This window comes from Adiantum capillus-veneris, chromosome 27 (assembly GCF_014529385.1).
Source record: "Adiantum capillus-veneris isolate H3 chromosome 27, ASM1452938v2, whole genome shotgun sequence".
In the NCBI taxonomy this organism is placed as follows: Eukaryota; Viridiplantae; Streptophyta; class Polypodiopsida; order Polypodiales; family Pteridaceae; genus Adiantum; species Adiantum capillus-veneris.
The window spans coordinates 18238678-18263219 of NC_140957.1; the positions used below are offsets into that span (position 1 = coordinate 18238678).

A 24542-nucleotide genomic window follows, 5' to 3' on the forward strand; every position below is an offset into this window, starting at 1 on the left:
GCTACGGGCGCAAGAAATCTTGAAACTGAGTAATCAATGAATTAGTTTAAAGAGATGCAAAATTTCATACCCAAAAGTGAAGCTGCCGATCAACTTTAATAAGAGCTTCAAAATTAATAAGAGCATCAACTTTAATAAGAGCTTCAAATTTTGACCGGAAAAAGCTTCAAATTTTGACCTGATTTCTATCGTTACATCCTTTATGAACAAACTATCCAGGGCTTGCTTTTCTGTGATTATTATTCAATCCTTTTTGACATCTACACGTATCCCACAAGCACAGTTAAGGAGGTTCAGGAATTGATTTAAGGATAACTCATGTGCATTTTTTCTCTACATTTTTTGGGTGGATCACATATAGGAGTGGGGATCAATATGATAAAGGCTGAGACGCATCAATCAAGTACTTGCGATGAAGAAAACGGTGAGGAGAATCCCCATAGTCGATACCATAACCGGGAGGAGGGTGCAGATCTGGGCGCCCCTTTCTCCGGTCACCTTAGCTATAATACACTTCATCCACAGCTGCACACATGGAGGTTCAGCCATGTAACTTTTGGCCATTACAGCAGCTAGTGCCATGTGAAGTAGGGATGCAAAGGATGAGATACACAAGCAAACGTAGGCGCGCTTGGGCACTCCTTGAAAGATACCACCGACTGAAGCTACAAAACATGCAAGGGCATATTGGAAGAAGCACTTACAGGGGTCGCACAATAGAGGGGATCGATGATGAGGCTTGCCAGGGCCGTTGGATTGTAACGACAGGTAAATTCGGGTGGAGTAAAGCTACGTCTTATTTCCTAACAACTGGTATCAGAGCAAGGTTTGCTCGTAGCTAAATTATCTCAAGGAAAGGATTCCTTGAATTGAGTGGGAGTTATGGCGGAGAAAGGGAAGCTCAAGATTGAGAAGTTCAACAGCAAAAACTACCAACATTGGAAGATGTAGATTGAAGACTATCTCTACCAGAAGGACCTCTATTTGCCACTAGGCGGTCTTGCGAAGAAGCCCGCAACAATGGTAGATGAAGCATGGATTGTCCTTGATCGAAAGGCACTGGGAACAATCCGGTTAAGCTTGGCGTCAATGGTGGCCTTCAATGTTTCGGAGATGAAGACCACGGAGGACTTGATGAAGTCACTTGAAGACTTCTACGAGAAACCATCGGCATCCAATAAGGTATTTCTTATGAAGCGCTTGTTCAATCTAAAGATGGCAGAGAATGGTTCAGTTGCAGAACACCTAAATGACTTTAACACAAACATAAGTCAACTTCGATCAGTGAAAATCAATTTCGATGACGAAGTGCGAGCTCTCCTTATACTATCATCTCTACCAGATAGTTGGGACAGCCTTGTGATGGCTGTAAGTAATTCTATCTCTGGCACAAATACTCTTAAGTTTGATGATGTTGTGGGTGTTCTCCTAAGCGAGGAAATACGAAGGAGAAGCACACGAGAATCATCAAGTGCTACACTATCAGTGGAAACAAGAGGAAGGCTTAAGGAGAGGTTCAAAAACCAAAAGGGTCGTGATCGCTCAAGGCGGAGCAAGTCACGCACAAAGTCAGTTCTTGAATGTTGGAACTGCGGCAAGAAGGGCCACGTCAAGAAGGATTGCTGGTCCAAGAAGAAGAAGGAGACAGAGTCTCAAGACAACAAGCCAACATCGGAGGCCAATGTGGCAGGTAAAGTAGAGCAAGATGCTCTAATTCTCTCATTAGACAATGTGTCTAATTCCTGGATAGTAGATTCCGGGGCTTCATTCCATGCGACACCACACAAGCAACATTCCAAGATTACACCAAAGGTAATTTTGAGTATGTATACTTGGGAGATGATGAAGCTTGTGAGATTGTCGGCAAAGGTACAGTTTCTGTCAAAACTGCTAACGGAAATGAATGGAAGCTTAAAGATGTTAGGCATGTTCCTTCTCTTTGCAAAAATTTGATCTCTACAGGACAATTGGACGATGAAGGTCACAACATTGCATTCGGAAACAAACGGTGGAAGATCTCAAAGGGATCTTTGGTGGTTGCCAAGGGTGAAAAAGTCGGTACACTTTACTTGTGTACTGTTAGCACGCAACCTTCAGCTTGTGCAACAACTACAGAAGTTGACAGTGCGGTGTGGCACTACCGACTTGGGCATATGAGTGCCAAAGGAATGCAAATCCTTCAAACAAAGAAGCTTCTACCAGGTTTGAAAGAAGTGGACTTAGAGTTCTGTGAAGATTGTGTTTATGGTAAACAAAAGAGGGTAAAATTTCAAAAATCAGGAAATGAAAGAAAAAATAAAAAACTTGAGTTGGTTCATTCTGATGTTTGGGGTCCTGCAAGTACACCATCACTTGGTGGCTCATTGTACTATGTAACATTCATAGACGATGCGACTAGGAAAACATGGGTTTATGTCATGAAGAATAAATCCGATGTATTTTCCATATTTCAAAGGTGGAAAGCCTTTGTGGAGAATGAAACAGGTACTAAGGTTAAATGCCTCAGATCCGACAATGGAGGCGAATATTGCAGCCAAGCTTTTGAAAGCTTTTGTGTTAGCAATGGCATTCGGAGGCAAAGGACAACCCCAAGGACACCTCAACAAAATGGGATTTCGGAAAGGATGAACAGGACAATCATGGAACGAGCACGAAGCATGCGGCTACATGCAGGCCTACCGCTTGAGCTTTGGGCGGAAGCTGTAAGTACGTCTGTGTACTTAATCAATCGATCACCCTCAACGGCATTGGATGGGAGAGTTCCAGAAGAGGCATGGACAAGTAAACCGGTGAATTATACATTTCTCAAAGTGTTTGGGTGTGAGGCTTTCATGCACATAGATATAAGCCTAAGATCAAAGTTAGATGCAAAGTCCAAAAAGTGTTTCTTCATTGGCTATGGAGAAGGAGACTTTGGGTATCGCCTATGGAATCCTGAAGATGGTAAAATCTTAAGGAGTAGGGATGTAATTTTTAACGAACAAAATATGTACAAAGATTACTTGGAAAGAAAACAAAGAAAAGAAACAGGTGATGAGTACATGGAGCTTGAGGACGGTGAAGACTCAAGGACTGCAAACGGTGACAATGTGCAACAACGTCAACCAAATGAGGAGCCTCAACCTATTCCCCGAAGATCTACAAGAGCAAGTAGACCTCCAGAAAGGCTTGTTCCTTCCTTCAACCATCTCTTGATCTCAGATTCTGGAGAGCCGGAATCATATGAAGAAGCTATGCAACATGAATCCAAAGAAGAATGGACGAAGAGCATGCAAGTGGAGATGGACTCACTACATCGCAACCAAACATGGGAGTTGGTTGAGTTGCCTAAAGGTAAGCGGGCACTTCAAAACAAATGGGTGTACAAGCTAAAGGAAGAAGAAGGTGGGAAGAAAAGGTACAAGTCTAGGCTTGTGGTAAAAGGTTTTTCTCAAAAGAAAGGTATTGACTTCAATGAAATATTTTCTCCTGTTGTAAAAATGAACTCAATTAGGCTTGTCTTAAGCCTTGTGGCTGCTCATGATCTAAATCTCGAGCAAATGGATGTAAATACGGCATTCCCTCATGGTGACTTAGAGGAGGAAATCTACATGCTTCAACCAAAGGGGTATGAAGTAAAAGGTAAGGAGAAAATGGTTTGCAGATTAAAGAAGAGCTTGTATGGTTTAAAGCAAGCATCAAGACAATGGTACTTGAAGTTTGATCGATGGATGTTGGATCATGGATTCACAAGATGCAACTCGGATCACTGCGTCTACACGGAGAATTTGGGAGATGGGAAAATCATCATCCTAATGTTGTATGTTGATGACATGTTGATTGCAAGTGCTAACATGCAGGACATCAAAGACCTAAAAGAGGAGTTGCCCAAATCTTTTTCAATGAAAGATTTAGGTGCTGCAAAGAGGATACTTGGTATGAAAATATCAAGGAACAGGACGAAGAAGACAATAAAGCTATCTCAAGAAGATTACATCAAGAAGGTACTAGAAAGGTTTGCAATGCAAAATGCAAAACCAGTTTCTACACCTTTGGTTGGTCATTTTAAACTAATGAAGGATATGTGTCCAAAGACACAAGAGGAGATAGCCTATATGTCTAAAGTTCCATATGCTGCAGCGGTAGGTTCTCTAATGTATGCTATGGTCTGGACAAGGCCAGACATTGCACATGCAGTGGGAGTTGTGAGTAGGTTCATGGACAACCCAGGTAAAGAGCATTGGCAAGCTCTGAAGTGGATACTTAGGTATCTAAAAGGGACAACAACAAATGCTTTGTATTTTGGAGGAACTGATATTTTTCTAGAAGGGTATGCTGATGCAGATACGGCAGGTGAAAAAAATACTCGAAGGAGCACTACTGGCTATGTGTTCACGGTTGGAGGCACAGCAGTAAGCTGGGCTTCAAAGCTGCAGAAAGTGGTTTCACTTTCTACCACGGAAGCAGAGTATATAGCAATGACGGAGGCAAGTAATGACGGAGGCAAGTAAAGAAATCCTGTGGCTTCACAGATTCTTAGAAGAGCTTGGATTCAAACAAGACAATTGTGTCTTGTACAGTGATAGCCAAAGCGCTATCCATCTTGCAAAGAACTCAGCCTTTCATTCAAGGACAAAGCACATTGAGGTGAGATATCACTTCATACGCACTCTTTTAGAAGAGGGACAGCTAAAGCTAGGAAAGGTGCATACAAGTGAAAATCCTGCAGACATGTTTACAAAGGTGGTCAACAAGGAGAAGTTGAGCTTTTGCTCATCTTCAATCGGCATTCAAGGATAAGAAGCCAGAATGGAAAGCAGTCACAGGTTTGGTTTGGAGATCAGTCTCCAAGTGGGAGATTGTTAAGTATGGAGCCTGATTTACCCTTGTAATTTTCTGTGGTAAAAGCGCACATTTGTAAGGCCCCCATTATGAGGAGAAGCCATCGTGCGTGAAGGAAAATCACTCACCGGAAACCAAAATTTTCACGGACAAGAATCAGGGGCAACTTTAAAGGCCTTGCGGGTGGAGGCCCCTGAGACTTTTTTTTCGCCGAAATATTCTTTTTCGCCAGAATATCATGGCCGGACGACGGCCGGAAAGTGGTCAGAAAACAACCGGTCGGTTGGCCGGTGGCCGGTAGTCAATGGCCGATGGTCGGAAGTCAGTGGCAGGTGGTCAGAAGTCAATGGCCGGTGGCCGGTGGCGGAATTCAATGGCCGGTGGCCGAATTCAAAAGCGGACTTGTCTTCTCAAGGGCGGCCACACATGGGCGGATTGGAGGGTCCGATTTGGACTTATTCGCACAAGGGCGGCTACACATGGCTGTCTCTCATAAGAGAGGGCAGCCCTTTTGGCCTATAAAAGGAGGCCGTTTCTACACACATTTCATAGTGTGAAGTTGATGCAACAAGGTGAGTGTGAGGTGGTGAGAGTGAAGCAAGGCGGGAGCTCCATTAAGGGTATAATCCCTTTGTAAACTACTTCTTGTTTTGAAGTACTAAAGCCATTCAATGGCTGCTTTCCCGTAGACGTAGCCCACATTGGGTGAACCACGTATATCGTGTGTACTCTCTCTCTACTCTATAATCTCGTGTATATAAATCTGTCTCTCTCCATTAAGTAATCTACTCAATTATCTATTTAGCTACGTCTTATTTCCTAACAAGGATGACAACCCGCAAAGCTCCACGAGGGTTTAACTCCAGCATGTGCTTACAAAAAGCCTCAGTACCCGCAAATATTGGAGCTATGAAGATGGCATCAAAGGGGACGTCTAATCATGCTTGTAAATCAAAACTAAGTCTCACGAAGAGGAGAGGCGAGTCTTCCTCCTCGCATTCACAACGAGATAGGGGCGCATACGAGACAGAGGTCATGGTATGATCGATGCACCTCTTCTTGCATCTACATTTTTGAGAGAAGGATCTTTGTGAAATATAATGTGATTAAATTGATCCTTTTTTGGTTTTGTGTATATATTGGAGAGAGAGAGAGAGAGAGAGAGAGAGAGAGAGAGAGAGAGAGACTGTTAATGTCCAAACAAAGCAACTCTTCATTGAGGAGTTTAGGGAAAGAGATTGGGGCGCTTGTCCGCTATTGTCGAGTAGACAAAACCTGTCCAAAGTGAAATAGAGCATGGGAGAAATGTGTTGATCTTATCCACCATACGAAAGAGTGCCATGGTGTTATCGTCGACGTTCCTCGTAGAGTTGCGGGGAGACCAAAGGGTAGTCAAAAGCTCAAATTGGTTAATGGATCACGGTCCTGTAGGCAAGCCAAAATGCGTTTTCAAAGCATCGAGACTCACATAAAACTTGCCCCAAAAAAGCATTTAAATATCTCATTGCAAATGGTGAGAAGAGATGGCGACTAAGCTCTTCCTTGCAAAAGATGACATACGAAGAATGGTTTCCAAACCATCTGCAAGAGGAGATGACAAAGTGGGAGAGTGACATGCCAACTCGAGTGACGAAGATGAAAACAAATATTGCAAAAAGGATACGAGAGGATGGTACGAGATGCTCTCATTCTTTGCTTCAATGCTTTCATAATTGCATCTTATGTACAAAATTCTAAGCTTAAGACTATTTGCATGCTTAAATGTCTCTCTAGTCAAGAAAATACAAGAATAACAAACATGAGGAAGAAGAAGAAAAGGAGATGGAAGTAGAGCACACTCTCTGACCTACTAAGAGTATGGAGAGTGAAGACGAATATAAATCACAAATGGAGGATGAGGAACATCCCCTAACCATAAACCCGGTAATTTACTACGTATTGCTTGTTTTATTACTTTATAAGTTGTAACCATAAATTGTTACGGCTTTATTTTCAATTTTTAACTTTTTTGTTTTATTTTCTTTCTATTCTCATTAAGCAAAATGAGAAGGATCTTTGTGAAATATGATGTGATTAAATTGATCCTTTTTTGGTTTTGTGTATATATTGGAGAGAGAGAGAGAGAGAGAGAGAGAGAGAGAGAGAGAGAGAGAGAGAGAGAGAGAGAGATTCTTACCAAATTTTGATAAGCGTCAAGCTTAGCTGCTTCTATGTCCAGAGAAGGATAGTTTTTCCATTTGTTTTCCATGTTTTCGTCTGCTTTAAGTCCTGCATGGTAAGCTTCCAAGGCTGCATTAATAGGCTCTAAAATTTTGTCAACCAAAATTCATCCTCCAGATTTCACAGTTGTTTCTTTGAGTTCGCTTCCAGTTTCCTTCACCTTTTCCTGGAGTAGCTTTTTTGTTTTCTCCTCGATTTCAGCTCGTTGTTTTTGTTTTCTCATATCATATCCTTTGTTTCAGCTTCTTTTGATCCTTTGAGAGGAAATTTTTGTATTCTCAGAATCATCAGAGGAGTTGTGTTTCTTTTTCTTAGCCTGGGCTCTAGTGATTACCTTGATTGAAACAATTGGTTCACTCTCAGACGAGCTACTAGGTATCACTTGGACTACATTTACTACTATTTTACCCTTGTTTAAAAGATTTTTAATTCAATCTTCCAGGAAGTGTCCTCCCTTTTTGGAACATTGTATGCAATAAGCTTCAATTGGGTTGAGGTTTTTGTCAGGCTCTGGGCATTCATTTTTCCAATGATCATCTGCACCACAGTTATGACAGTTTTTCGTTCTTGGCTTAATCATGGGTCTTACCATAGGAGGTCTGACACCTTGATTAGCTACGTAATAATTGGTGTGAGCTCTGGTGGAGCATAAGTCACAGGTTGTTCGAGTGGTGATGGATGTGACTTATACGAATCTCCTTCTACCATTACTCCCGGGGGATTCACTCTATATACAAAAGGGGACGCCACCTGCGAGCAGACAACTTGGATAAAACCCCTATATATGACTCATACTAGGAAATATGACCCCCCTTTCTACGCTTATACGACAACCAATGAAGAAAACTATGATACCCCTATCTTACATATAAAATATAGGTCTCACATGATCTAACTAAGTAAAACTAGTCAAAGAGTGTGTAGCATAGTGACTGGCAACGTACTAAGGAACAACTTCTTTTGATAACTAGATGTACCCTCAATGTGTCTTAGTTTGACTTTCAAACTATGTGCCCGATCAGCCTACACTTTGGCTACTTGTCCAATTCTAACCCATCTAAATTACTCAAAAAACATGGTTCTAATATTGTGTTAGTCTCTCCGTGTAAATTTGCATCTATACAAACTGTTTATAGATTTCCTCCCTCAAAAAATGTACTATAATCACAAAACAAGAAACTGATACAAAGTATTGTTAGTTTTTGCATGTATTTGTGTAGCTATTGACTTACAAGTTTGAGGTTAGAATATTTTGGGAAGCCATGATTTTGAAACACAAAAACTTCCTCTCATTCTCCCTTTTCTCACCACCACCACCCCTCCCCCCTTCCCCCAAACAAATATGATACCCCCCTCCTTTATTTTTAAGCTTGGGAGATAGATTATTGGGGGACTGCCCCTAACTTATACGCTTATGTAACATGTAAAAAAAAACCCCTCCCTTGCACTTATGTGGTGCAGTAAGTTTTCCATGGTGAATCCCCCGGGACCATTACTGTAGATGGACTAGGCTCAGCATAAGGTGTAACACGCACTAGTGCTTGTTCATCTATGACTCCCTCTAGATGCATGTACTTTACCGGCACTGCATTATGTTCTGGATACGGAGGTTGTTGACCCAACATGGGTTGAGGTCTTTTCATACCCATCAGTGGTCTTTGAGCTTGGGCCATATTAGGCTGATATCTATACATGGGTTGTCCATGTGGCCTCATACTTTGGTAGGAAGAAGCACTCATTGGTCTCATGCTTGGGCCATTTACCCTCGATTGCACACCATTTTTGTGGCCTAAATGGCTGTCCCTGTTGAGGTATCCTTTAGGTTCTTTTTGCATGTTGTTTATCATGTCATTCATCCTTTTGAGCATGTCTTCTATAGATGAAAGTGGTGATGCAGCAGTCGTTCCTAATTGTGCTAGTTTGGGGGATGTTGTTTTCTCGCTTTGGTTATCCTTAGGGACATCTTCTGCGTTGAAAATATCACAATTGTCTCCTAAGTCAATAGCATCTGACACACACTCTTCTAGGGTTGTATGCTTCTTGATATACAGTATAGCATGAAGTTCTTTGTTTAGCAGTTCCTCTAGAAAAAAAGATACTAGCCGTTCTTTTGCAGGTATCTCTAGCTCTGGGCATCTGGCAATGTACTGCTTCATTTGAGTTGCACAATCCCTAACAGACTCACCTTGTTTCTGTTTGAAGCTGTAGATTTGGGCTACCCTATTGTTTTTGATCCTCGTTTTGAAACAAGCAGCTACAAACCACTGAGCTAATGTGTTCCAAGTCCATGATTGACCTTGGTGGAATGTTCTAGAACCATGTCTGCTTTTCCTTCTAATGTCATTCCAAACCCCTCGAATTGAGTATGGAAATCGAATATACATTCTGCTCTTAGCACTTGCTTAAAGCTTGCTAAGTGGTCATATGGATCCACCGATCCGCTGTATTTTCTTACCCATTTCTGAAAATCAGCTGGTCTGATGCGTCTATTTGGTTCAACTCCCGCTCTCCTGGCAGTGGGTCCTGTTTCGAGTCCTTCAAACCAGTCCTGTCGCAAATAGTGACTCATGTAGCCCTAGATTGGCCTTAGTGTCACCCGGTTTTCTGTGTGTGACGAGGTGGTTTCTTGTTTCTTAACATTACTCTCAGAAGATCTCTCAGGGTGTTCGTCTCTTGGAATAGTTTCTGGTCATGATGAAGGCTGGGAGCATGAATCAAGTACTTGCGATGAAGAAAACGGCAAGGAGAATCCCCATAGTCGATACCATAACCGGGAGGAGGGTGCAGATCTGAGCACCCCTTTCTTCGGCCACCTGAGCTATAATACACTTCATCCACAGCTGCACACATGGAGGTTCAGCCATGTAACTTTCGGCCATTGCAGCAGCTAGTGCCATGTGAAGCAGGGATGCAAAGGATGAGATACACAAGTAAACGTAGATGCGCTTGGGCACTCCTTGAAAGATACCACCGACTGAAGCTACAAAGCATGCAAGGGCATATTGGAACAAACGCTTGCACGGGTATTTTCTGATTCCATGGTTTTCTGGCGGACTTGCCATCCGAGCAATGTGTGTGTGTGTGTGTGTGTGTGTGTGTGTGTGTGTGAGAGAGAGAGAGAGAGAGAGAGAGAGAGAGAGAGAGAGAGAGAGAGAGAGAGAGAGAGAGAGAGAGAGAGAGAGAGAGAGAGAGAGAGAGAGAGAGAGAGAGAGAAAGAGAGTTAACAGAAGCGTGCGTCGATTTCTTTTATAGGGGTCGGCCGAGGCAAGCAAATCCAACATTGTGCTTTCCATGCAACTACACTTTCTGCAAAGAGCTTCCATAGGGAATGTAGGACCCCCTAATAAAAAACGTAGTACTATTGTGCCTTTTGACTTGTTGATTGTTGCATTTTAGGCGAAGGACCTTTAGTGACTATATATGGATAATGGCACGTCACACAATAGAGGGGATCGATAATGAGGCTTTCCAGGGCTGTTGGATTGTAACGGTAGGTAAATCCGGGTGGGGTAAAGCTTCGAGTGGAGGAATCAAGGCGCATAATGAGGGAATTTGAAAACTCTGCGGGGGCGAATAACAGCGAGGCAAGATTTACACTGCATAGGTGACAACGACATTGGGGACTGCAATGTGGCCTCCCTCTGCTTCTGCCTTTACGTTCTTCTCTCTCGTCATAGCTCTACGCAGGTAACGAGTAGCGTTTCCACTTCATCAAGCATTGTCATATAACAATCAGGCTCAATTGAGTGAGGCAGTCTGAATTTACCTGCCGGTTTTCCCCCTTCTATTCGTTGGCTAGGCTCTGGCGAATCCTGCTTCCTTGCGAACCTAAATTTACAAAACTGCACCTTCACTGCCTCATTCAGAGAACTTTTCAAGCTTTTCCTTTTCTTAAGGTTGATTGAGCACGGGAAAGATATACATTTAAAAACCTTAAGAAAAGGGTCGCGTGCTGCGAGGAGAGGAGGGCCACGTGAGAGGGAGCCGGTGGACCGTGGATTGCATTGAAGCCGTTGTCAAGCTCAACCTTAGGTGTGCTCGTCAAAAGATCTTCAAATTGCAAGAGGATGACAACCCGCAAAGCTCCACGACGGTCTAACTCGAGCATGTGCCTACAAAAAGCCTCAGTACCCGCAAATATTGGAGCTATGAAGATGGCATCAAAGGGGACGTCTAATCGTGCTTGTAAAGCAAAACGAAGTCTCATGAAGAGGAGAGGCGAGTCTTCCTTCTCACATTCACAATGAGATAGGGGTGCATACGAAACAGAGGTCATGGTATGATCGACACACCTCTTCTTGCATCTACATTTTTGAGAGAAGGATCTTTGCGAAATATGATGTGATTGAATTGATCCTTTTTTGGTTTTGTGTATATATTGGAGGAGAGAGAGAGAGAGAGAGAGAGAGATAGAGAGAGAGACATTGTTAATGTCCAAACAAAGCAACTCTTCATTGAGGAGTTTAGGAAAAGAGATTGGGGCGCTTGTCCGCTATTGTCGAGTAGACGAAACCTGTTCAAAGTGAAATAGAGCATGGGAGAAACGTGTTGACCTTATCCACCATATCAAAGAGAGCCATGGTCTTATCGTCGACATTCCTCGTAGAGCTGCTGGGAGACCAAAGGGTAGTCAAAAGCTCGAATTGGTTAATGGATCACGGTCCTATAGGCAAGCCAAAATGCGGTTTCAAAGCATCGATACTCGCATAAAACTTGCCCCAAAGAAGCATTTAAATATCTCAATGCAAATGGTGAGAAGAGATGGCGCTTAAGCTCTTCCTTCCAAAAGATGGTATACAAAGAATGGTTTGCAAACCATGTGTAAGAGAAAATGACAAAGTGGAAGAGTGACATGCCAACTCGAGTTATGAAGATGAAAACAAATATTGCAAAAAGGATACGAGAGGATGGTAAGAGATGCTCTCATTCTTTGCTTCAATGCTTTCATAATTGTATCTTATGTACAAAATTCTAAGCTTAAGACTATTTGCATGCTTAAATTTCTCTTTAGTCAAGAAAATACAACAACAAACATGAGGAAGAAGAAGAAAAGGAGATTGAAGTAGAACACACTCTCTCACCTACTAAGAGTATGGAGAGTGAAGATAAATATACATCACAAATGGAGGATGAGGAACATCCCCTAACCATAACTCCGGTAATTTACTAAGTATTGCTTGTTTTATTACTTTGTAACCATAAATTATCACGGCTTTATTTTCAATTTTTTACTTTTTTGTTTTATTTTCTTTCTATTCCATTAAGCAAAATAAGGTGATCATGTCGCCAATGAAAAATGTTAAAGGAAAAATCCAAACACATATAGACATTTCTTCTCCAAGTGGGAATACTTATGTGCATGACCTCTTGATGGGCTCAAACACGGCACGGTACGCCCTCTTCCATATAATGGCTTATTTCTTTTTTGACATAGTATGTAATGAGTGACCGATCTTAATAGGTCTTCTAAGGGTATCCCCATCCAATTGTGCTCATCAAGATATCTACTTGAGATAACAATATATGACGCTAAACTTGTAACTGAAATAACAAGCAAGAGGGCAAGTTCACGTGCACTCATTTTCTTTTTCATGTAAGTCTATTGTTGCTTGTTAGAGTTGATTTTTGATTGAATGTTTTACGGATATGTAGCATAATAAGGCCATGACCTTGTAGGTGGATGGAGCATATTTTTGAAGAGGAGTTCTCAATCATGTTTGGTTCATTGATAGCTTGCGGTTGTCTTTTGTTCAACCTTGCCTAGTAAGAAGGCAATGCAAAACTACTTTGGTAGAGTTGACCTTTCCAATCGCATGTTCATTTTTTTTCTGATTGTGGATGAGTATGGAGATGCTAGTAATGTATGAATTATTCATATGCGTTTACCTCAACTTTTACATATATTGTGCAAATGTCTTCTGATAGAGGCCATTGGACGCTTGATGTATTTTTCAATCACTGCAAGAGGTTGTGTGCTCTTGTGACGTTGTTAGCGACGGAAATACATTGGGTTTTTATAACCCCCGACAATTATAGCGACGTTTGCAAGCCATCTATAGCGACGTTTATAGCGACACTGCAGAGCTTTATATAGCGACGTTCAAACGACGCGCGAGAGGAAAAAAATTTGGTGGCAGGGCATTGAATTCCCTGCTACCTATCAACCATATTGAATGTTTCATTAATTGATTCACCTTTGAAAAAAAGTGCAAAGGTATATATAGACCCAAAATAGTCACCCACAAGACAATATAACCTTTAACTCCATCATCCATAGTACATATTGTTCGCAAAATAAAGATACAAAACTGACAGGCATGAATTGATGAAAGTAAATCAATGACAATTGTACACATCATATGCAAAATCACTTGATTGTTAAACTTAGCAAATGTAATAGTTACAACACTACTGTCATTATTGAAAAAATATACATGGTTTTCAAAAAGACGTATAAAAGTCGTTTCATGATACATAAGCTATGACAAAAAGAAACTAATGCTATCCAGCTATGGCTAGACTGACGTCGTCTAATCAGACGTCTCATCGGGTCCAAGCGGCGTATCTGTCGGATTCTGCAAAATAAAACAATAAACCAGCTTTTTGTAAGTATAAACATATAGCGACGTTTATAAAACAATACAACAAATAGAAAAGAGTAACCCTAATACTAACCATGCCGCCGCGAGAACTCAGAATATCCATCAGGGCGTTTAAGCCCTTCCTGCCTGCGTACTCGTGCTCGTACGGTGTGAGATGATGTCCTGTCATCGACCATTGTCAAAACATACAAAGAATCCATTATGTTAGAATTTAAAAACCCATAAACCCTAAACTATCAAACATAAAGAGAAATGCAAAAACACTTACAAAATCGGCCTCAAATGATGCCCACCCACCGCTCCCCAAGTGGTGTGAGCTCCCTGCCTCTACTTGTCGGGATTCTCGCGTGCTGCTTTCTTTGCATTCTTCCAATCTTCTTTGGCCAGCCAAGCTGGTCTGTTCCACCCATGCTTGATTGCTTTTTGCACTTCGGAACGCTTGTGCTTGCAGTATTCGCGCATTCGAACCTTCATCATGTCTTCATTGAAGCGCTCATCCCGTGTTGGGATGGGAAACTCGTCATGAAGCATGCTGATGGTTCTATCTTTTAAATCATTCGGTAATTCAATCCAGGGGTTTAGTATGTAGTGTCTAAACACCTGAGAGCAAAGACCGCGCATGTGCAAAATCACCTTCTTACCTTCATCATCCAAGATGATGCCGCCGCTGAAGTCGACGGACTAAGGCAACCCCTCTCGCCGTTGACGCGTGAACCTGGGTGTCCTTGCAGGGGTCTCTAGCGGCGTGTCGACGGGGGTACGGACGTCAGGTGTCTCCACTGGAGTCTGAGCCCTGAAGCGAGGAGTGTCCACTGGAGTGACTCCTGGAGGAGTAGCTAGTGGTGTGTAGCCGCTAGGAATGGCAATCAACCGTGCAAAACCTGGTGTCGATGACGATGCCCTGGCTGGTGTCACGGCGGGCAAAGAAGGGGAGGGTAAGAGCCTTGTCAAACACGAGGCGGTGTCGAAGCATCGACGGCAGCATCTTCACAACAACCACCACTGCCACCACTAGAGCGGGTTGATCGGGTGAAAGAGACACTAAGAAGCAATAGTAGTGCTTCTTAGCGTCTCTTTCACCACTAAATCTAGTTGATCTGGTAAAAGAGATGTTAAGTAAGCAGTAGTAGTGCTTCTTAGCGTCTCTTTCACCCGATCAACTAGATCTAGCGGTGAGACGAGTTGCATCTATGAGCAGAGACATATCACTCCCTTCGCGATTGTATCTTCAGTCTCCATCGCACCCGGAGCGCAGTGCTCGTCGTCCCTGCTTGTGAGAACATACCTAGAGCATACGTACCTGGAGTGGACGCAAAGACCATTAAATACAATGATGCAATGACGCATATAAATAGAAATGGACAAAAAGCCACGTGAACACAATATATATTATAAAACGGAGAAAAATTGTTCAAAACGGAGAATCGTGCAAGAATCCCAACTATCTCTTTCTTTTTTGACATAGAACTTGAAGGTGCTTGTAGCTTTGGAATGTTCAAAGGCTAGCAGCACAATAAAACATATTCTTCTTCTATTCAACTTGAGTGATTGAAGAGGCAAGTCGATAACTCAGAATTTTCAATCGAGAGAGAGAGAGAGAGAGAGAGAGAGAGAGAGAGAGAGAGAGAGAGAGAGAGAGAGAGAGAGCGCACACAATCAAATCTTGCTGTGTTTGCACATGGTAGCCTTCATACTTCCATGCACTACGAGGGGCTACCTCTATGACATACCACCATTTTGATGCAAACTTTGTAGAATGAAATATCACCTACCAAAGCCACATAACTTACATGAGAGCTTCCAAGTAAATAAATTCTAAAATGGGATGTTAACTATTTACATACTTACTTGTTCACAATGCTCAGGTAGTACGAAAGTGTCTCTTAGGTCAGCCCATTTCTTAGTTGAATCCACCTCAAGAAAACCAGACTCTCCTCTACGCACAATAGCGTTGCGACCCTCCATGATTATCTTGAACCATTGAACGTCGAACAAGTCGACAAAAAATCCTCTATAATCGATCCTCAAAATCTCTTGTAGCGCACTGAAGTAAGTGAATTCCACCACCACAGGATCTGCATCAGAGGACCGTCGTCAACTAGAGTGTTCAAATTTTGCCATGATTCCACAATCTTGAGTAAAACGCTTTCTGTCGATATGTTCCACCCTAAAATGTGGACCTTTACACGTGACTCTGATACCACCCAACCTTCTGCCATGCTACCCTCCGGACGTGCCTTTTGACGCACATATCCCTTGAGCGTTTTCATGAAATGTTCTAAAAAGAACATCCATCTGGAATGTACTGTGCCAGATATTTGCACCTCATCAACTATGTGAACAAGAAGATGCACCTGAATGGTTAGCATGGCAGTAGGAAAATGTTTCTCAAACATGCACACAACCTCCACAGCGTTTAGTTTGGTGAATGGTATGCAGTCTACGTTGATCTCCTTTTGTGAGATCCATTGCACCAACTTCGCAAGTTTGTAGATTGTGTTATAGACGTCAAGAGACAAACATCCCTCAATGGCAACCGGTAAAATAAACTGCAAAACACGTGCACCAATGATATTAAAGTCCACACACGAATTTGTTACACAATTCTCACTATGATATATTCCACTATGAACATACCTGACACATTTTATGCCACTCGTGTGACTTCAAACCGGTAAGCTTTCCTTCTTTAGTAAAACATGTTCGGGGCGAGTGTATTACGCTAGTGGGGGTCCGCAAAGATTGAATGGTCTCTTTTACTTTGCGTTCTTGGGCTCCTGTGAAAATCCATGGTACTTTAGGGAGTTTTATCAATCCATCAGACGCTATTTGCGGCCAATATTGCTCCATACGATCCACATTTCTAAGGTCAACCCTGGCTCCCAAAGTATCTTTCTTGTCGGTCAAACGGTCCCATAGTAGATTATCCATGTCTATTGGGTTGCAGGATTGCTGCCTGTTGGCCACCGTCAGAGTCCGACAAGTTATAATTTGCAACAACTCGATCTATAATAGATGGGTCGATCTTGCCAAATTTGTGAACATGCTGCAAAGAAATGTGTATTGTTTGTCGCACAACATGCTTGCATTGATTACAAGGACATAAGATCCTCATTGAGAGATAGGTGTTTCGGTTGGACGACCCCACATCCTCGTCACTACTCATAATGAGGGTAAAAATCTTATAACCTGGATAAAAAATGTAATCTTCTATTGGTATTCTTCGTCTTTTATCTCTCTCTCTCTCTCTCTCTCTCTCTCTCTCTCTCTCTCTCTCTCTCTCTCTCTCTCTCTCTCTCTCTCTTTGTTCATACTGTAAACTATCTCACATTCTCTAGTCATGTCCAATCCCCGCACACCTGGGTCTAGAGGTGCACGGAGATCAGAACCACCGGGTTATAATCTTGTCTTTATTGGTCAAAGCCTATATTTGTGGGTACAAGAAATCTACGCACCCACGTCTACATGATAGTGCATGTAGTGGAAAAAACCCCTTTGCCTCTTCTCTAGCTGTAGCATTTCCTAGCATCTTAACATCTTTTCACAGTAGATCTTTTCACCGTTCGTCTAACTCTAATTTTTTTACCATAATCTCGAAGGTAGACTCTAATATCAAAACTCAATCCAAAATATTATCTTAGATCTAACCTAATTGAACATGTGGTGATTCGCTCCATTGAAGGGTAAAAGACATGCCAATGGGGCTACTAGCTCTGTAGATGTGAATGGGCCTCACATATACAAATACTTCAATGCAAGAGTTTAATACTCTCACCTCTCCACCCCGTCAATCCATGAACCAGGTGATGGGACAAAATCCTCCTCGAAGCTGGCCAAGTCGCCACTCCCCAGGTGAAGGGATAATCCTATCTTGATGCAAACTCTTGCTGTGTCACTTTACTGCCACCACCTATCTAGATTGGTTGTCCTCTCCTCCGTGATACCCAGCCCCTCCACTCCTCTCTTTCACGCCAATCAGGTCTGGCATCTGTGCATCTGACCTCCGATGCTTCATGTAGTCGCGCATGCGTCTCCTCATCCAAGCATCATTCAATGTATTCTCCAGAGATAGAACTAGAAACTCCCGATGCAGCGTCACAATAAGATAATCTTTAGAGGCTTTATCATGATCCCTCCAAGAGACCATGACAGACTACAGTGTGTCAAAAAACCTGTTTACACAACTGTTGTACGCGACCCATCACTTGCTTCCCCTTAAGGGTCATAATGGTCTCATCTGACATATGATTGATGAGGTAGGTGTATCACTTTGGCATGTCCCTCTCGTGAACTATAGCAACCCTGTCCGATGAATGATCATCATCCACGCCTCTAGGTGACTCCGACATAGTGTTCGGGTCACTCCTCAGCATCTCCGACGTAGTGGCCGGGACACCACTCTCAAACGCGTAGGCAGTGTAATCCTTCGGTGTACTCAAAATAAACCTAAATCTAATCTAATCTAACCTAAATAAACCTAAATCTAATCTAACGTAAATCTAAATCTAACATTATCTTAAACGATAAAAAGAAAAAAATGGTATAACCTTTCTATCACCCAAGTGTGGTAGATTGGTTATGCCATTTCCCTCTTCAATAACAGGTAAATAACGTAAATAAACATAAATCTAATCTAATATAACATAAATCTAAATCTAACGTAAATAAACCTAAATCTAATCTAATAAAACGTAAATCTAAATCTAACGTAAATAAACCTAAATCTAATCAAACGTAAATCTAACTAAAAGTAAACCTAAATCTAATCTAATTTTACTTAAATAAACCTAAATCTAATCTAACGTAAGTCTACATCTAGCCTAATCTTTAACGCCTTTTGGGATAGTTTCCTACGACGTTAAAACTCTCTTCTTCTCGTGTTCGTGTGTGGGTGTGTGTGTGTGACAATAAAAAGAGAAAAATGGTATAACCTTTCTATCACCCAAGTGTGGTAGATTAGTTATGCCATTTCCCTCTTGAATAACAGGTCTTGAGTTCAACTCCTCGTCGGCTAGATCTTTAAGGTCTCTTGAATTAGTTTCCTACAATGTTAAATTAAACTCTCTTCTTTCCGGGTGTGTGTGTGTGGGTGTGTGTGCACGCCAATAAAAGAAGAAAAATGGTATAACTTTTCTATCACCCAAGTGTGATAGATTGGTTATGCCATTTCCCTCATGAATAACAGGTCTTGAGTTCAACTCCTTGTTGACTAGATCTTTAAGGTCTCTTGCGATAGTTTCCTACAACGTTAAGACTCTCTGCTTCTTCTTCTTCTTCTCTCTCTCTCTCTATCTTTGTTTTATATCTTTCTCTCTCTCTCTCTCTCTCTCTCTCTCTCTCTCTCTCTCTCTCTCTCTCTCTTCCTCTCTCAATGTGTGTGTGCATTCTTTGTTTATGTATGTGTGTGTGAGTTTTTTGTTTATGCATGTGCTCTCTCTCTCTCTCTCTCTCTCTCTCTCTCTCTCTCTCTCTCTCTCTCTCTCTCTCTTTTCCTCTCTCAATGTGTGTGTGCATTATTTGTTTATGCATGTGTGTGTGCGTTTTTTGTTTATTCATGTGCTCTCTCTCTCTCTCTCTCTCTCTCTCTCTCTCTCTCTCTCTCTCAAAAACACAATTGTGCACTGTGTGTGTGAGAGAGAGAGAGAGAGGGAGAGAGAAGAGGGAAAGTGAACATGAGAGTGAGGAGAGGGAAGAAGCATACCTGGCTCTTTTTGCTCTCCTCGTGTGTGTGTGTGTATGTGTGTGTGGAGAAGAAAGAGAGAGAGAGAGCGCTACCTTTGCTTTCTTGAGCGCGCGCCGAAAACTTAGATTTGAGATCTAAGTTTTTCGACGCTCTCAGTTATTTTTTTTACCCCTGACGGCGTCGCTTTAGGCGTCGCTAAGTTACTTATAAGTTAGCGACGGTCATAGCGACGCCGTGGGTTTTCACGTTTGAGCGTCGCACTACGAGCGTCGCTAATATTAAGTACCTCTTGTAGGGAATTTCCATGTATGGCATGTGTCTCGCTTACAAAAAGACAAGAGTGCAATTTCGTTCTTTGACTCTCTTGCCTTGCAAGAAATTGATCGATATATTATCCCCTTAAGGAGGTATGTGTAGTTCTCCTCTACATTGTTGTGGTGTCGATGTGGAGATTAAATAAGATAGTGATATTTTGCATTTTTAGAGTTTTACAGTATTTTGGACCTAAACACCGTATCCCGTTCTTAGAAAAGAGGTTTTAAATTTGAAAAATTTTCATGTTAGAACAATGGAGGTACATGGGGTATTGTGTTGAGAAAAAAATTAATGATTTGGCTTCTATACAAGTTTTATAAGTGGCGTTTTTTTATTTTTGTTTAGATGCCAAGGCAAGCAAATACTAAGGATTGTGGGTACTACATTATGCTTGTTATGAAGTTACTCATAAAAAGTGGTGTGAATAATCGCACACAAAAAAGGTAGGTAAGTATATCGTGAGCTTGTGCTTTTGGTGATACTTATTACTAGAATGGATTATGATTCTAAAATGTGTCAATCACTTTAAAAAAATTGCAATTCACTTCACGATGGTTCTCTCATGTTTCCATGGAGACGCTCAAGCTGGAGCTTAGTGCTTGGACATAGCGTGATGCTTCGTAGATCACCTAGCTAGTAGCAAGCCGTCACAATGATCTATGGGTTTTCTTTCTTTGATGAACAACAATTCAAGACCAAGTATCCTTTTTGAGGGATATGCACATATTTATGCGTCTTTTGAAGATATGTATACGTATTTATGCGTCTTTTTTGTATGACTACATTAAAGGGTGCTAATGAGAAGATTTGGTTTGTTCCATGGTTTATGCTTTGGTCTCTTTATTAAGGATTTTGTAGGTGTGGTTTAGTAGTGGTGTAAAGAATGAACAATGTTGTCATCAAGCTAGTGTATGGTTTTGTACGTGGGATTTGTAAGATCCCCAATTTTTAGGTCTCTTTTACAAAATAGAAAAAATACCTTTTAATATTCATTTTGTCAAATTTTTATTTAAGATGCTTGATTGGCAGTATTGGAAGGTTGTAAACTAAATAGAAAAGTCATCCCCATGTTCTAGTGGATTAGACGGACATTTGGTTCAGTTTTAGAAAAAAACCACTATTTTTAGTTTTTTCACGTTTTTAATGCTTTTAGGTGTGTTTTTGCAAAAAACAGGGCCAGATCCTTAATCTACATGTTTCAAGGAAGGCATGATTCACTTTTGTAAAAATCTGGTTTTTGAGTGCTTTTCACGCTATTTTTAGCTTTTCATGATTTTTAGTGCTTTTTAGTGAAAAGTGAGTTCGCTTTCTTATTCCAGTAGACAAGGAAAACCCGTGGTTTAATTTTAGAAACTTTTGCTTCTTTTCGTACTTTTGGCGTTTTTGAAAAGCAATGTGCTTTTTATGATGACCTAGATATAAAAATATTAACTTTACTCTCCGTCGGATTTTTAAAAATGATCACTGAAGCAAAAACGAGACCAAACTGAATTTTTACGAGAATTATTTTTATAAAAATAGGTACCGTAAATACACCGGGGCAGTACAAAAAAGTCGTAATTATGTCGGGACATTACGCTGCGGCATAGTCTAGCTAAGGTTCCATTAGTTGGCCATATACTGTTCAATTGGTCAATTTTACTGTAAAAATTGGATGATAAGTGGGAAAGTTGGTCACCAAAAAGCAAAGGCATGTTTTTGGCAAAGTTCCCAAAAGCAGGAAGCTAGTCGTGGCTCAAAAACTAGTGCTACCTTCTGGCTTGAGCATCACTCTGGCCTGCTGCACTTGCCTATAAATTGCCGGTTTGTGCTCATTTCTCAGTGCCGTCTGTTGCATCTACTACCGCAAGGCTATACGTATCTACTATATGGAGTGGTGTAAGCTCTTCATCACCATCTCCATAAGATCTTCTCTCGAGAAGAAGAAGACGAAGAAGAAGAGAAGGAGAGGAAGAAGAATAAGGACATTCTCTCTCTACTTGCTTACTATCTTGTCTCTCGTTTCACGGTGTACATGCTCTCCAAAAGCTCTTGTGCTAAATACCTCTCTGTAGTTCTCATCACTGCTCTGTTGCGGAAAAGCAGGAAGCCATTCGACAACCCCTAATTGATTCTAAAGCACGGTGAGAAGCTGTAAACTCCATAGCCATCAACTCTCTCTCTCTCTCTCTCTCTCTCTCTCTCTCTCTCTCTCTCTCTCTCTCTCTCTCTCTCTCTCTCTCTCTGTGTGTGTGTGTGTGTGTGTGTGTGTGTCGATTTTTTTGAGTAGTCACCCTCTCGGTGATTGTTTTTTTGATTACTAGTGCATGTATGGATTAATCGAGTACATATGAAGTTGTACCATGATTATTTCATTATCTTTAACACCCTAATTTATGCACATGATGCGTTTATGATCACGTGTGTGCATAAAAAGCGCTTTTACTTTCACGTTATAGAGGCAGTAGAAATACTGTTTTGGCTATAACTCAAAAACCGTTATGAATCAGCACGAACCATTTATACGAGAGATAAAACACATCACTTAGAACCTTTTCTCTCTTTGGTGTCATGTGAAAATCACGTATGAGCTAAAAGCTATGGTCAAAAAATAGCCTGCTACCCACTGCACAAACCAATTTTTTCGACTCCAGACTCCTTGGAGAACCACTATATAGAATTACCGGGTGGGCAAACTTACTTAACCAATTTAAAATCTTGATAAAAATTAATGATAAATGTATTTAGGTCTCTGTTATCACCTCAAGAATGCGAGTTTTTAATCATTCCATAACCGGTTTGACCTACACGTATAGGGGTGCTACCAAGGAGGAGTCCCATATGACGTCATGAGTTAACCGAGTCGCTTATGTATGATTTATGATTATTTTTTTGTGAGTTGATTTCAGTTATTAGGTGCCCATAAACTTATGTGAGGGTATATGGTTAGTCGACCCGAACCGCATAGGCAGATATGATTAAACTGGCTTTCTTTTAGGGTTACCATTTATTGTGTGAGTATCATATGGGTAAACATATGTGATGGAGTGTTAGTCTATATTATGGATCTGAGCTTGATGCATTGGTTTGAGGTCAAATACTTTCAATTGCATGTTATGCGTGCTCCCAAAAATGTCAAGAAAGTTGTTTTTTGCATATGCATATATGTGTAAGTTATGGTTTATGGTTGACCCAAAGGTCGGAGTTGTTTTGCATCATGTTTATGGTGATGGAATGTGATCATATGATGTATGAAACCTTATGGATTGATGTGGATGCCTCATGTGCATGGTTATAATTGCTTTCCACCTTTCTAGGTCAAAACTAGCTCTGTGTGCTAGAGGGTGAAGTGCAGATGTGATTTATCAACTTTGCATGGTTGGATGTTGTCAAGATTGGATTTTATATCATGATTAGTTGCTGGTCGAAATCTTTTTATGCATGAAAGAATCATGTCTTACTAGCAGCATGGAGATTCATTTCCCAGTCTGTCCTTCCTGAACTAACCACTTTAGTCGATACCGAGCTAAGAATTTTGTTCGTATGCTCAGCTTGTCCGTTTGATTGTGGGTGATAGGGAGCTGATTTGTTATGGATGACCCTAAAGTCATTAAGCAAATACTCGATTACCTCATTGAGGAAATGAGCTCCCCGATCACTGGAAATTTCTATTGGCAGTCCATATCTCGTGATTACATACTCATATAACAACGCGACAGTGGTTCTGGCATCATTCTTTTGAGTTGCTTTAGCCTCGGCCCACTTGGTCAAATAGTCCGTAGCTACAATGATATACTAAGCTTGGGTTCTATAAGCAGGTGGCTATATTGGACCAAAAACATTTAAACCCCATTTTGCAAAAGCTCTAGCCCCCATCATTGGTCTTAAGGGCATGCTATCTACACGTGTTGACATTTTTTCTCATTGACAAGCATCACACCTTCAAACATATTCTTTGTCATCTGCAAAAAGTGTTGGCCACCATATGCCTTCCATTGCTCTTGCGGTGGTCTCACTAGAAAAGTGACCTCCAGCTAATCTAGCATGTGCTTGTTCTATAATCGGAATCTACTCGTCTTTATTTGCACAAAGACGCAAGCGTTGATCCTTACCTCTCCGATACAATTGGTTTCCAATAAGAGCATAGTATCTTGCTTTAGTTTCAAGTGCTCTTTGACCACGTTTACTCATATCCTCGGGAAATGTTTGGCTTGATAAGTAAGTAACTAGATAATTACTCCACTTAGGAACATGTGACATTAGGAACAATGTTACATGAGATATGGGTGTTTGTTTTTCACATTGAGGACAATCCTTTACAAAAGAACGAATGTCACTCTTCATAGTTGGACTAAATATTCCAAGTCTCAAAATTTGTCGCATAGTTTGATCTTCCGCAAAATGAAGTCCCACTATGGTAATATGTAATTGACTTAGGTACTGGTTTTTCTCTTCAGGATTAATGCATAAGAGAAATATTCCATCTCGATTTCTTTTGTATAGCCTGCCATCTAGTAATTGATATTTAGTCGATTGCTTGATTAATCGGATTGTAATAGGAAGTGGTATTTGTGAATCCACTTGAGCTATTGTCATCAATGATACCATATTTTTTGACCATCAGGTATCATTTCTACGGAGATCAAATAGGCATATGGTAGATCATCGTGTACCCCTTTAGGTGATTCTCCTGAACCAATCCTTGACAAATGATCTGCTCTTTGATGTGTAGTACTCTTTTTTACACCCATAGTGAAATCAAATTCGAGAAGAATGATGAACCATCTCACTATTCTTCCTGTGCTGCATGGCTTGTTGACCAAGTACAACAAAGCTTGGTGGTCCACAAAGAACACAAACTTGCTGGCAATAGGTAATGTCTATACCTTTTAACGGCATAGATCATTTCTAATCCTCCCCTT

At 41.2% G+C, this 24542-nt stretch overlaps 1 pseudogene; it reads left to right on the forward strand.

Moving 5' to 3' along the window:
* Window positions 1–12133: 12133 nt before the first annotated feature.
* LOC147421583 (uncharacterized) lies at window positions 12134–20265 on the forward strand (annotated as a pseudogene).
* Window positions 20266–24542: the final 4277 nt, after the last annotated feature.